Genomic DNA, 14103 nt, shown 5'->3' with positions numbered 1-14103 from the left:
TTTAAAAAAAAAGTTTGAGATTATTATTTGAACAAATAATTCCAGCTATTATAGATAGCATGGCTATAAAAAAGCCAGAAAGATCAAGGGTGAAAAATTTGATATCTAATCATGACTTTGTCCCCACCTTTATGGGACACAATTAAATCCCCAATGTCTAACAATATGAAGCAACTCCACCAAATGGTGTTAGAGAAGCCTTCACAACCCAGACATGAGAAAAGAGATAGAGACATGGAAAGAGGGAGAGAAAGAAGAGACAGAAAAAGAAAGAGGGAGAAATGAATAACTGACAGGCTTGAAGGGGAACCGGAAATGATATGGGCACACTTTCTGGAGACATTCCAGGGAACAAGGTCTGGAGACAAGGACAAGGTCTTCATCTGCAGCTGATCAAGGCCAGCAAATATTAGATTCTCAGGCCCCATTGCTTTGAAAAATGGTGTGATACCCACACAGAGAAGGCTCAAAAGAGGGAGCTTTCTCTTTAACTGAGATTTTTGTATCTGCCAGTCTGTAGACAGCATCTGAGAAACATCCAAACTAGCAAAAGGAATCATTATTTTTACAAAAACTTACTACGTCACCTTGAGCATTGAGCACTTTCCTGTCACTTCATCTCATTCACTGATTTGAAAATGTTTACCAAGTAAATGGAGTGGACTTGGTTTTTTAAGTACTAGAAACAAAGCAGAATCTTTTCCTGCCTCCATAGAGTCTATAGTCTAGTTTACAGAATAGGTTGGGAAAGTGACAGTAAATAAATAAATATAGCAACGTCCATTCTATTATCTTTTAGTAATTGCTACATGAGTCTTCAATCTTCATTTCATAGAAGATGGGACTATAAATGCAGAGGGTTCAAATATCTCATTCAGCATTTTGCAGCTACTGATATCAGAGGCAGAATTTTAGCCAAGATCTGCTAACCCCGAACATAAACTCTCCCTACCGTATATACTAGCCACTTTTCCACCCTCAGGAGAGAAAGGTTAATAGCAGCAGAAGGAAGAAATGGGAAACCAACAAAATTGAAATCATGGGTCATGTTACAATTGAGGTTGACCAGCCCAGGAGAATTAACACTTGCTCATCAAAAAGTTCAAGTGTATAATTTGGGCACTAAAGCCACAAAAATAACATAGCAGAACCAGGTTGTTATGAAAGCAAGGAAACCAGCAAAGTAAACTTACAGGAAAATCAGTATCAATTTAGCAACAGAGAAGTGTGGGCACCATTTCTCCTCTCTCTGAGCAAGTGAATAGAGAATGGCAAGGAGCCCTCCTAAGTTGTCCTCAAAGGTAATTCCACTCACAGTTTCATAAAACTTCCAGCCATGAATGTGTCTTTTTTGCCAGCTCCTGGCTGTTTGCAAGCCATGCAGACATTTGTGTGAGATATACAAAGCCATTTCAGCCGCTCAAAAGCTATCAGCACTTACATGCTAGGTTTGAGCAAGACAGATCCTGCAGTACTCAGGGCATCAAAGGGGATTACCCAGAAACCGATAACAGATTTTAATTTAGATGATCATGATGGGGGCTCAGGAGGAGGAGGCTGAGAAATGGACAGATTTAACTGCAGGGTGGTAAAGGGAAGGCGATGAAACTGATGATAAAGGTACATTTGGAGGTTTATTTAACCAGCCACCATGTGGTCTCTTATGCCATGGCCTTTCCTTTGTGATACACAGCAGGCCGGAGTAGGAAAACACCCCAAAGCAGGCTGGCCCAGTGCCTAGGATGCTAGCCTGCTGGGGAGACTTTAATAGCTATTAGTGCTCTTTGTTACCCTGGAAAGAAACAAAGCATCCTGTTAAGACCCCAGACTACTGAACACAGTATATACTGGTTTCTGGGTGGGGTAAGAGGGTGTCCCAAGTTCACATAGCTCTTTTTGCTCTCAGTTCTCACATGCTGACTCTGTCTCTCTCTTTTCCCCCAGTCTTTCCTTCTCTCCTTTGTCTTGGCCAGTGTTTGAAAACTTTCATTGTTAAAGTGTTTCTGCTATATTCCCAATTCATTTCTATCATTTCTAGTTAAAGGCCGATGTTCTGCTTCTATCTAATGAGTGACCACTTAGGACCTATTTCTATAGGAATCTCATTCATTGACTAATTTACTCAATTATTCAACAAATATTTATCAATTGATCAACTGCCATCTGCCAAGAGCTGTGGTAGATGCTAGAAAATGCAGCAGTGGACACAACAGACTTGGTTCCTGTCTTACTGGGGAGAATTTCACTGATGCGATGGTTATAAACAAAGAACAAGAACAAGGATAGTGAACAAATATTTACAATTTCTGGCAAGTAATATTAAAAAATTAGTAGAGAACTGAAAGAATGATTGTAAAGCTGATTTGAATGAGATCATCCAAGAAGGGCTCCAAGGCAGCTGGGGTTAGAAATCCTAAGGAAGGACAATTTACGGTGACTTAAAATCGAAGAAAACACACTTACATAATAAAAATAGTTAAAAAAAAAAACCCCTAGAACTAGAAGGAAGCACCTCATCCTGATAAAGGGCATCTACAAAACACCCATAGTTATCATCATACTAACTGAGCTTTCCCCCTAAGATCAAGAGCAAGACAAGGGTGTCCACTCTTGACACTCACATTCTGGTTCTATCCAGGGCAATTAAGCAAGAAAAATAGATAAAAGAGATCCAGGTTGAAAAAGGGAGACTTAAAAGTATGTTTGCAGATGACATGGTTTTATCTAAAGAAAATCCTAAGAACTAAGAAGCAGCTTCAGCAAGGTTGCAGGATACACGATAACTATATGAAAATAAAGTGTACTTTTGTAAATAAACAGAAATAAGCATACAGAAATAAACACTGAACAATCTAAAGGTGAAATTAAGAAAATAATCCTATTTCCATAGCATTGAAAGGAATAAAATGTCCTGGGATCATTTTAACAAAAGACACGCACAACTTACACTCTAAAAACTACAAAATGTTGTTGAAAGAAATGTAAAAAGACCTAAGTAAGTGGAAAGTCATTCTATGTTCATGGATTGAAAAACTTAATATTGTTAAAATGCTAAACTTTCAAATTTATCAATAGATTCAATACTATTTATATAAAAATCACAGCTGCCTTCTGGGGGGAAGAGGGCAGAAATTGACAAGCTGTTACTAAAATAAATATGGAAACACAAGAGACCTTTGTAGAATTATGGAATAATCACAACAGTCTTCAAAAAGAACAAAGTTGCAGGACTCACATTTCCTGATTTTAAAACCTACTGCAAGGCTATATATAAATCAGATGTCAGTGTGGTATGACATAAGGACAGACATATAGACCAATGAAATAGAATAGAATGTCCAGAAATAAAACTCTCACATTTATGGCCAATTAGATTTTGACAACTGTGCCAAGAAAATTCAATAGGAAAAAGAATTATCTTTTCGATAAATGCTGCTGGGACAGCTGGATAGCACATGCAAAATAATTAATTTGGACTCCTGTCTCACATAATATATAAAGATTAACTCAAAATTGATCATGGACTTAAATGTAATAGCTAAACATAGAGGTACATTTTTGTAGCATTAAGTTAAGAAATGGCTTAATGATTTCCATAACCATTGTTATATGTATATGACAAACAAACACTACTGACCAAAGAAAAAAACAAGTAAATTGAACTTCATCAGATTAGAATTTCTTGTGATCCAAAAGGTACTATCAAGAAAGTGAGAAGGCAACTCAAGGAATGAAAAGAAATGTTTGCAAATCACATATTTGATAAGGGACCATTAGCCAGAATATATTGAAATCTCTTACAGCTCAATAACAAAAAGACCAATAATCTACATGAAAAAATAGGGAAAGGATCTGAGTAGACATTTCTCTGAAGATAGACAAACAGCATATAAGCACATGAAAATATGCTCAGTTTCACTAGTCATTAGAAAAATGCGAAGAAGGGGAGCCTGGGTGGCGCAGTCAGTTAAGCATCCCACTTTAGGTTTTGGCTCAGATTGTGATCTTAGATTTGTGAGATCAAGCCCCAAGTCAGGCTCCATGCAGAGTGTGGGGTCTGCTTGAGATTCTCTCTCCTTCTGTCCCTTCTTGCGCTCTCTCTCTGTCATTCTCTCTCAATTAAATAAAGAAATCTTTCTTTAAAATGCAAAGGAAAACCACAGGGAGACACCACTTCACACTTGTTAGGCAGCTTATAATAAAAATTACAGATAATGACAAATGTTGGAGAGTATGTGGAGGAACTGTATCCCTCTGGCTTTGATGATGGGGTTTTGAGATGCTGTGGCCATTTTGGAAAACAGTTTGAAAGTTTCTAAAAACCTTAAACACAGAGTATCCTATGACCCAGCAAACTTACTTCTAGGTATATATACACACAAAAGAAGTGAAAACAGATGCCCACACTAAAACTTGCACATGTGTATTCAGAGCAACATTATTCATTATAGCTGACTGTGAAAATAACTGAAAAGACAGCTAATAAATGAAGAGACAAAATGTGGTATGTCTATATAATGAAATATTTGTTGTCCATAAAAAGGAATGACAGATCAGTACACATACAACATAGATAAATTTTGAAAACTTATGCCAAGTAAAAGAAGTCAATCATAAAGATCATATATTGTATAATTCTATTTGTATACACTGCCCATACTTGGCAAATTTATAGAAACAACAGTAAACTAGTTGTTGCCTAGGGCTGAGGGTGAGGAGGGTGTCAAGAGTGACAGTTAATGGGTGCAGGCATTTCTTTATAGGGGAATGAAAATGTTTTAGAATTGACTGGTAAATGGGCACATAGATTTGTCAATATACTACACAAAATTGAATTATACAATTTAAATTGGTGAAGTGTCAGGTATAGGCATATCTTGTTTTATTATGCTTTGCTTTATCGTGCTTGGCAAATACTACATTTTTTTCAAATTTAAGGTTGGTGCTGACCCTACTTCAAACAAGCCTATCCATGCCATTTTTCCAACATCCACTCATTTTGTGTCTCTGTGTCAAATATTGGTAACTATTGCAATATTACAAATTTTTTCATCATTCTTATATTTGTTGTGATGATTTGTGGTCAGTGATCTTTGATGCCACTATTGTAATTGTTCTGGGATGCCACGAGCCACGCCTATATAAGGTGGTGAACTTAATTGTTAAATATGTGTGTTCTGAGTTCTCCATTCACCAGTCTTTCCCCCATCTCTCCCTCTCCTCAGACCTCCCTGATCCCTGAGACACAGCGATATGGAAATTAGGCTAGTTAATAACCTTACATAGCCTCTAAGTGTTCAAGTGAAAGAAGAGTCACACATCTCTTACTTTAAATCAAAAGCTAGAAATGATTAAGCTTAGTGATGAAGGTGTGTCAAAAACTGACACAAGCTGAAAGTGAGACCTCTTAACACCAAACAGTTAGCCAAGGCGTGAATGCAAACAAAAAGTTCTTGAAGGAAACTAGAAGTGCTCTTCCAGTGATCACGCAAGTGATAAGAAAGCAAAACAGCCGGGAGCCTGGGTGACTCAGTGGGTTAAAGCCTCTGCCTTTGGCTCAGGTCATGATCCCAGGGTCCTGGGATCGAGCCCCGCATCATGCTCTCTGTTCAGTGGGAAACCTACTTCCCCCTCTCTCTTTGCCTGCCTCTCTGCCTACTTGTGATTTCTGTCTGTCAAATAAATAAAATCTTAAAAAAAAAGAAAGAAAGAAAGAAAGCAAGAAAGAAAGAACGAAAGCAAAACAGTCTTATTTTGGATATGGACAAAGTTTCAGTGGTCTGGAGAGAAGATCAAACCAGCCCCAGCATCTCCTGAAGCCAAAGCCTGATCCAGAAAAAAGTCTTAATTATGCTCAGTTCTGTGAAGGCTGAGAGAGGGAAGGAAGCTTCAGAAGCAAAGTCTGAAGCTCATAAGGCTTAAGGACAGAAGTCATATTTATAATATCAAAGCACAGTGAAGGAATCAGTAAGTGTTGATGAAGAAGCTGCGGCAAGTTATCCAGAGAAGGTGCTGCTAAGATAATTCATAAAGGTGGGTGCATTAAATAAACAACAGACTTTCAATGTAGATAAAACAGTCTTATATGGGAAGAAGGTGTCATCTAGGACTTTCATAGCTAGAGAGGAGAAGTTAATGCTTGGCCTCAAAGCTTAAAAGGACAGGCTGAATCTCTTGTTAGGGGCTAATGCAGTTGGTGACTTTAAGTTGAAGCTATTGCTTATTTACCATCCCCAAAATCCTAGGGCCCTTAAGAGTTATGCTAAATCTACTTTGCCTGCGCCCTATAAATGGAACACCAAAGCTTGGATGGCAGCACATCTGTTTACAACATGGTTTGCTGAATATTTTAAGCCCACTATTGAGATCTTATGTTCAGGAAAAAAGATTCCTTTCAAAATACTACTGCTCACTGAGAAGGCACCTGGTCACCCAGGAGCTCTGGTGGAGATATACAAGAAGATTAACGTTGTCTTCATGCCTGCTAACACGTCAATTCTGCAGCCCATGGATCAAGGAGTAATTTCAACTTTCAAGTCTTATTATTTAAGAAATGTATTTCATAAGCCTGTAGCCACCATAGATGATGGTTCCTCTGATTCATCTGGCCGAAGTAAACTGAAAACCTACTGGGATGGATTCACTTTTCCCAATGTCATAAAGAACATTTGTGATTCATGGGAAGTAATCAAAATACTAAATTAACAGGAATTTGAAAGAAGTTGACTCTCGCCCTCATGGATGAAGTTGAGGAGTTCAGGGCTTCAGTGGAGAAAGTCCCTGCAGATGGGGTGGAAACAGCAAGGCAGCTTGAATTAGAAATGGAGGCTGCAGTTGGGCCTGAATTGTTGCAATCTCATGTAGATCCGAATAGATGAAGAGTTGCTTCTTACGGATGAGCAAAGACAGTGGTTTCTTGAGAAGGAAACTGCTCATGGTGGAGAAGCAGTGAGGACTGTTGAAATGACAAAAAAGATTCAGAATACTACATAAGTTTAGTTGATAAAACAGCGGCAGGGTTTAGGAAGATTGACTCTGGTTTTCCAAGTTCTACTGTGCGTAAAACGCTGTCTAACAGCATCACGTGCTACAGAGAAATCATGCGTGACAGGAAGAGTTAATCTATGGGGCAAACTTCACTGTCTTATTTTAAGAAACTGCTACAAACACCCTCATCTTCAACAACCACCACGCTAAATAGTCAACAGCCATCAATATCAAGGCAAGATTCTCCACCAGCAAAAAAAGATTATGAGTCACTGAAAGCTCAGATGATGACTAGCACATTTTGGCAATAAAGTATAAATTAAGGTATATATATTGTTTTTGTTAGTTCTAATGCTATTCCACACTTAATAGACTATAACTCAGTGTAAACATAACTTTTATATGCACTGGGAAACCAAAAAATTGATTTGACTTACTTTATTGCAGTACTTGCTTACTTGCCATTGTCTGGAACTGAATCTACAATATCACCAAAGTGTGCCTGTATGTGAATTATACCTCCATCAAGCTTTTTAAAAATAATTGAGGAAGAGTTAGTCAAGTAAGAAACTGGGACAGGAGGAGTACAAACCCCTTCTACTCAAATTGTGATCCACAGACTAATGGTCAGCACCACTTGGAAGACTGTTGGAGATGCAAATTTTGGTCACCACCCTAGATCTATGAAATCATATTCTGCATACTGAGAAGTTATCCAGTTATTCATATGCAAATTATAGTTTGAGAAACACTGATCTAGATAAACAGTGAATGAGGGTCAAGACTCTGTCGTGGGAAAGATACACCAACATATTATTATATTGGAGGGACTGAGAGAAGCCAGTATTGTTCAGCATGGAAGAGAGGGAGAGACAACATGGGGATTAATGGGGAGAGATAAACATAGAGCATATTTTTCAGGGCCTTATAGTTAGAGTATGAGGTTTGGATTTCACTGCAATTTCAAAGGATCAAAAGTTTAAGCAAAGGAGGGAAATCACGACACTTGCTGCTATGTGGAATATTAATTGGGAAGAAACAAATGTAGAAATTCAGAGACCAGTTTGTTGTTGGGCAGAAAGGTGTCTGTGCTTTGAACTAAGACAATGGTAGGGGAGTAGAGAGAAGATGATTATAAGATATATTTTGAAGGTTCACAAGGCTTGCCGATGATTAAATGTAGATGGTAGAGGAAAGGACTCCTGGGTGTTCAGCATGGACACCTGAGTGTATGCCAGTACCATTTACTGACAGTGACAACTGTATCGGATGGGGAAGAGGCATAGAGAGCACAGATCTCAAAGAGATAGATGGATGTGTGAATCCAGAATGCAAGGTGTTTGAGCTGGAGATATAAATTTGGGAGTCATTAACACAAAGATGTTATGTAAATTAGATCACCTAGGAGAGTGTAAAGAATGCAAAGCATTGTTAAAATAACCAAAAAAGGTTAATTCACTATCTGATTGTTAAGCCAGAAAAATGCTAGCAACTCTATAGGGAGTAGATATCTATTGGCACTTATCTTCTAGGAACCTGGAATCTAAGGAAGCGTTGATATAGACTTCACTGGCTTTGGGGGAAGGGCATAATTCAGCATATTTAATATTTGGTAAGGTGCTGACACTAACCACAAAGGCCAGGCTCTGGCTGTGACACTGTATGGCTCTGGAAACTCCCCTCCTACTTCCATTGTTTAGAAGGGTGGGCAAATAAAGGAAAAGTTGGGGATGGGTGGGTTCAATGTAACAGGGCAGTAGAGGACACTCAAGGGACTCAGACAGAGTCTATTCAGCAACCCACATAGAAGTATTTCAATATTTTAACCACTGGGATAGCCATCTGGGAGCAGCCTGGCTGAATAATAATCAGCTCTTAATACAGAGGAGGGAGAGAATAAGAAAGCACTTTAATTAATGAAGTGGCCTAACAAAAATGAACTATAGAGATGCTCAGTTAATTTCTTTGTAAATCTAAATCATAGTTTTTATTAGTAAAAGATAGTTTGTACCTCTGTCGTCACTCTCCTGTCCTGTGTTTTGAACCATAGCACATTGTCTAGATGACTGTTGATCCTTCGAGCAAGGACCATGTCTTACACCTGTTCTGTCTGCAGGCGGTAAGTGTAGCTCAGCAGTCCACATGCATTGCATGTACAAATATCAGGGAGGGTTTGTTGGATAAATGGATAAATAGCTGAGAACTTTGAGTAAGTACGTGTAAAACCGAGGCCGGATGAAGCCATCCTCTCATTCCAACTACTCAGAACCAGGCCACAAGTTCAATATCAGAAACTTAGAGCTGGAAGAGAACTTGGATATCACCAAAGACATTGGTTTTCACACCATACTCCCAGGACTCCCTATGGAATCAGAGCTCCAGGCTTCCTGGGGGTGGCCTTAAAAAGCGGGAGGGAAGGGATGCCTAGTGGCTCTGTCTGCTAAGTGTCCCACTTGTGACTTCTGCTCAGGTCATGATCTCATAGGTTATGAGATCAGGCCCTGCAGTGGGCCCTGCATCAGGCTCTGCACTTGTGGGGAGACTGCTTGAAATTCGTTCCCTCTTCCTCCTCCCCTCCCCCCACTTGCTTGCATGGGTCCTATCTTGCTCATAAATAAATAAATAAATAGTAGGGGGAAAAAAAAAGGAGAAATGGGAAACTGGTTTGAGGTTTGAGGAAATTTGATCTCCTGATTTTTACCCAGAGAAACAATTTTATCTGCTCCCAAATGAGATTTCATTAAAACAAATGGTGTGATTATCTATTTGAAAAAATAAACATTTAGGTTAAAATATTAAAAATCATGACCTAATATAAATTGCTCTATTTTTCATCATTACACTGAAACCCAGAGAAGTTGAATAATAATGGCAAAATTACACAGTCAGTCAGTAAGAGGTCCCATAAGCATCCCATCCATCTGACTGAGAGGCCACTGGGCTATAAAAACTGTCCAAGCTGACTCAGAGCTTGAGGTTGACAGGATGTGTTCTATCCCTCTCAGATCCCATCCTGTCCCTATAGACTTACCCAAGTTACCGGAGAAACTTAATACTGAGAAAGAATCAGGGAGCTGCTCTATCCCAAGTCCCAAACTCGAATCTATTATAAGCCAGCTCTGAATTTTACTGGGCGTGAAGATCTTCAAAGAGCTCCATCCTGCCCAGAAGCTGATGGGTGAGTCAGATGATCCCTGATCCTAAGTTAATCATTTTTCAGAAATATAAAACATTTAGAAGTATGCCTCAAACTAACTCCTGATTTCACAGGGAAAGCTTGGTGAATGTCTGCTTAGAAGAGTAGCCACATTTTGGGTTTGGCAGGGATTGCAAGCCCTTTACACTGAGGCTTTGTTTCTCCTTGTGTCTGGATCAGCAAATGCATTTCCAACCCTCTCTTCTTTCAACCCATGAGTACTGGTCAATGGTCAAGTTGCTTTCTTGGCAATTGACATAATAAATATAGGCAGGATATTTACATTCCCTATTATATGTTTTTAAATTTCTTTGGCAAAAGAATCGTAAATGCAAAGCAATAGTATGACTGGGAGGCAGGGGGCCATAATTAAAATCCCTTTTTGTTTTTTAAATGGCTTATTAAAATGCTTGGGAAACCTGCGACACAAAGCAGCAGCCAAAACCCCTTTGCTGCTAAATGGAATGAAATGGATTTTTCAAATGTCACACTAGTATCCACTTAATAATACATTTTCCTATAGACAGGACAATAATATATATTTTAATCACTTTTCTACAGGCAAATAGACTGCACAGGAGCTGCCCTTCACTGGCACTTGGAAATTATGAATTTTTCAATAACCTTTTCTATTATTCATCCTGTGTTATTCCGTAACATTTCTGCATGAAGAATGTGCTTCCCAGACACTTTATGAATCTCTTCTATTATTTATTAAACAGCAAGGTGTCCCCCCACAACCCTCACCCCAATCCCCCAGAGAAGGATGTTTGGAGGAGGGGACAAAACATGTACATCTACATCCTGGGTTATTAATAATTTCATATCTATAAGAGATGCAGACTGAGCAGCTTCTTCCGTGTAGTTCAAGTTGGGCCGCCAGAGGTGTGTTGGCTCAGAGAGGAGATATGTACTAGGCGGGAAGAGGCAAGGAGGATAATCAGCCTAAGACAAGTCCCTGCTTACAATCAGTTTCTATAGTCCGGACTCCTAAACTGTCCTTATTCCAGAAGGAAGACCGCCTGGACGTATCACTCTGACCAGGAAGACGGGATTCCTGGGTTTCATTCTCTGCTACAGATACAGGATTTAACTTGGAGAAACCTCAGTTTTTCATCATTCCTCCCCCACCCCACCACCAATACTTTCTTTGCCTGGATAACTTTGACTCCCCGTACACATGAGCCCCTCCTACCAGGTGCTTCCATGGTGTGTCTTTGCTATTACAACATTTGTCACAGTATCATTTCATTGTTGTGAGTCATCTGAAGGAGAGACAGCTTCTTTCTTACACTCCATTATAATGCCAATGCCTAGATATATGCTTGGCACAAAGTAGGTATTCAATAACTGTTTAGAACGATTGTGTAGATATATAAATGACATGGCCAATCAAATGCCCCTCTCCGAAGTGGCTATTAAGAAGGTCTAAAAGACGCTAAGGACCTATATGGTAGAACTACTTTTTGCTCATCCAATATCCATAGGCTTCCATACATTTTTCAGTCCTTCAAAGTTAGGAGGACCACAAGACCAGTTCTGGCCAAAGGATGGGCGTAGAAATGGCATGGAACAATAGTGAGGTATGAGAACCCAGCTCTCTCTTCTGCTGCTGTGGTGATAGTGGAGAACATGTGTTCCAGATAGTGTGGCTTCAAGATGGCAGAGTCTCCATCTGCTTAGATTGCTTGCTGAGTGGCTAATGTTGAGAAGAGCTCCCCCACACCACACATGTGTGCATGTGCACTCACACACACACTGACCTTTGTTGTGTTAAGTTGCTGGGATGTAGATGTTAATTTGTTACTGCAACATAATATTGACTAAAATAACCTACATATAAACAGAATAGTGCAGAAAGAAAAATGTGGTGAAGGGATTAGTTGTGTCATTACTAATCTATTTTCTTTATTATTTCTGGACCCCTCTACTCTGAAACATTTACCAGAATGTTTCAGGAATTTACCAGAATATTACCATCTGATGCAATAGCTAAGAGAGAAGGGGGTTCTGGAAATGCTTCCAGAACTCTGGCAATGTGACATACTCCTACAAAAAAAAATATGATAATAATAATAATAATAATAATAATAATAATTGCTAAGGTAATTCTTCTGCCTCCAATAAACTAGTGAGTTGTCTGTCCCTAACATACTTCTTTCCTCAAGTCACAGCCTGGAGATGGCAATGTTGAGATCAGCCCCAGCAGAAGGTGAACTTGTCTCATCAGTGGTGCTCCAAAGAGCAAAACTCAATCACAACCCAATGGGGGGAAGCACAGAGTCCTGAGACACCCAGGTTGGCAATGTGAGAGTTTTAACACTTGTCTTTCTGGGCCATTTCTTGATAGGCTGTGCATTTTTTTTTTCCTGTATCTGTGCAAATGGACACTTTTGACTTTATTTGAATGTTGTTTTCCTAAAGCTCATGATAAAGGATATCAATAACAATGTGGCTACTTTATAACAGGAGATTTATGTATAGTTAAGTCATCATATGTCAACCTTAGGAAGCAAGACTTTTTTTTAACTTTTTAAAATATTCCATTCATTTATTTGACAGACGGAGATCACAAGTAGGCAGAGAGGCAGGCAGAGAGAGAGAGAAGGAAGCAGGCTACCCGCTGAGCAGAGAGCCTGATGCGGAGCTTGATCCTAGGACCCCGGGGACCATGACCCAAGCCGAATGCAAAGGCTTTAACCCACTGAGCCACCCAGGCACCCCAGCCAGACTTTTTGATGGAATATTTCCGCTGTTTGTTTTCTTGCCTCATCCCCTTCAATCTTGGAACAGCATAAAACATGGAATAATTTTTGTGGAGACCACTGAATGTAAAACTCAGGAGACTAGAACATTACCTTCAAAGTTGACTGCTGCTGAAGGAAAGGGTGCAGAGTAGGGGCAGTTCATACAGAAGGAGGAGACATGACTCCCTGACCTCAGGACTGGAATGTCCATTTGGGGTAAAAGAGGCTCCCTTCCTGGGGAAAGGAGGGACTCAAGTCACTGGATGGTCTGGGAAGAGCTGAAGGCAGCCTCTGCAGATGCTTCACTACAAATCTGGATTGGAAGGCAGTGACAATGGAAGCACTGAGAAGCATGGAGAGAAGGAGAGAGTGAAAGGGAAAGGGGAGATGATAGAAGTGAGGGGAAGAGAGAAGAAGAGAGAGCAATAGACAGCTGAAACCTCCTATGTGTCATTAAAGGGGCCCGTAAATTTCCTGAAGACCCAAACTGAACCTCAAATCAGCCATGGTTCTAGCCTCAGGGGGAAATTGGATAGAGTATTGGGGTAGCACCTTAAGGTTGCCAGCAGAAGACCTATGTGGGCTTGCCCTCCTTGGTGTCCCCAGGCATCTCTCTTATTCCCATGGGTTTACCAAAACCCCAAATGAGTGCCTTAAGTGAGAGTGCAGGGATCAATAGACATTTTCTCTGAAGAGCCAGTTTGTGAATATTTTAGGCTTTGAGGCCATAGGTCTCTACTGCAAATACTGTGCTCCCCTTTCAGCTAGCAGAGCATAGGGGAAGGAGAAGGAGGGAAGAGCATGTGGAGGTAAGCAGAGAAAGAAAACCCAGATGGAATATGTCAGGGTGAGCACACTATGGCCCTTGGGCCAATTTTTGCTTGTTTCCTATTTTTGTAAACAAAGTTTTATTGGAACCCATCCATTGTCATTTATTTACCTCTTGAGTTAAGTATTTGCAGTAGAGACCTATAGCTTTAAAGCCTAAAATATTCACAAACTGGCTTTTCAGAGAAAATTTCTGTTGATCCCTGGACTCTCACTTAAATCATAATCTTGACTTTTACTGAAGAAGCCTTACAAATGTCTGTGTGCACTGAGTATACTTGGAGGCACCTGGGTCAAGACTTCCTACCATCCAGGGAAACAAGGAGTTGGGGTCAAGAACACTTC

The 14103-nt window shown here is 39.8% G+C and overlaps 1 protein-coding gene across 3 annotated transcripts in view; it reads right to left on the bottom strand.

Annotated features, from left to right (window-relative positions):
- The window catches only part of NTM (neurotrimin), a 918697-nt gene that overhangs the window by 693970 nt on the left and 210624 nt on the right, over positions 1-14103 (bottom strand). The window lies entirely within an intron of this gene.

The sequence above is a fragment of the Lontra canadensis genome, unplaced genomic scaffold (genome assembly GCF_010015895.1).
Source record: "Lontra canadensis isolate GAN:19392208 unplaced genomic scaffold, GSC_riverotter_1.0 scaffold36, whole genome shotgun sequence".
NCBI classification, from domain to species: Eukaryota; Metazoa; Chordata; class Mammalia; order Carnivora; family Mustelidae; genus Lontra; species Lontra canadensis.
Note: the sequence above shows the minus strand (reverse complement) of the source record. Positions and strands in the feature narration are given on the sequence as shown.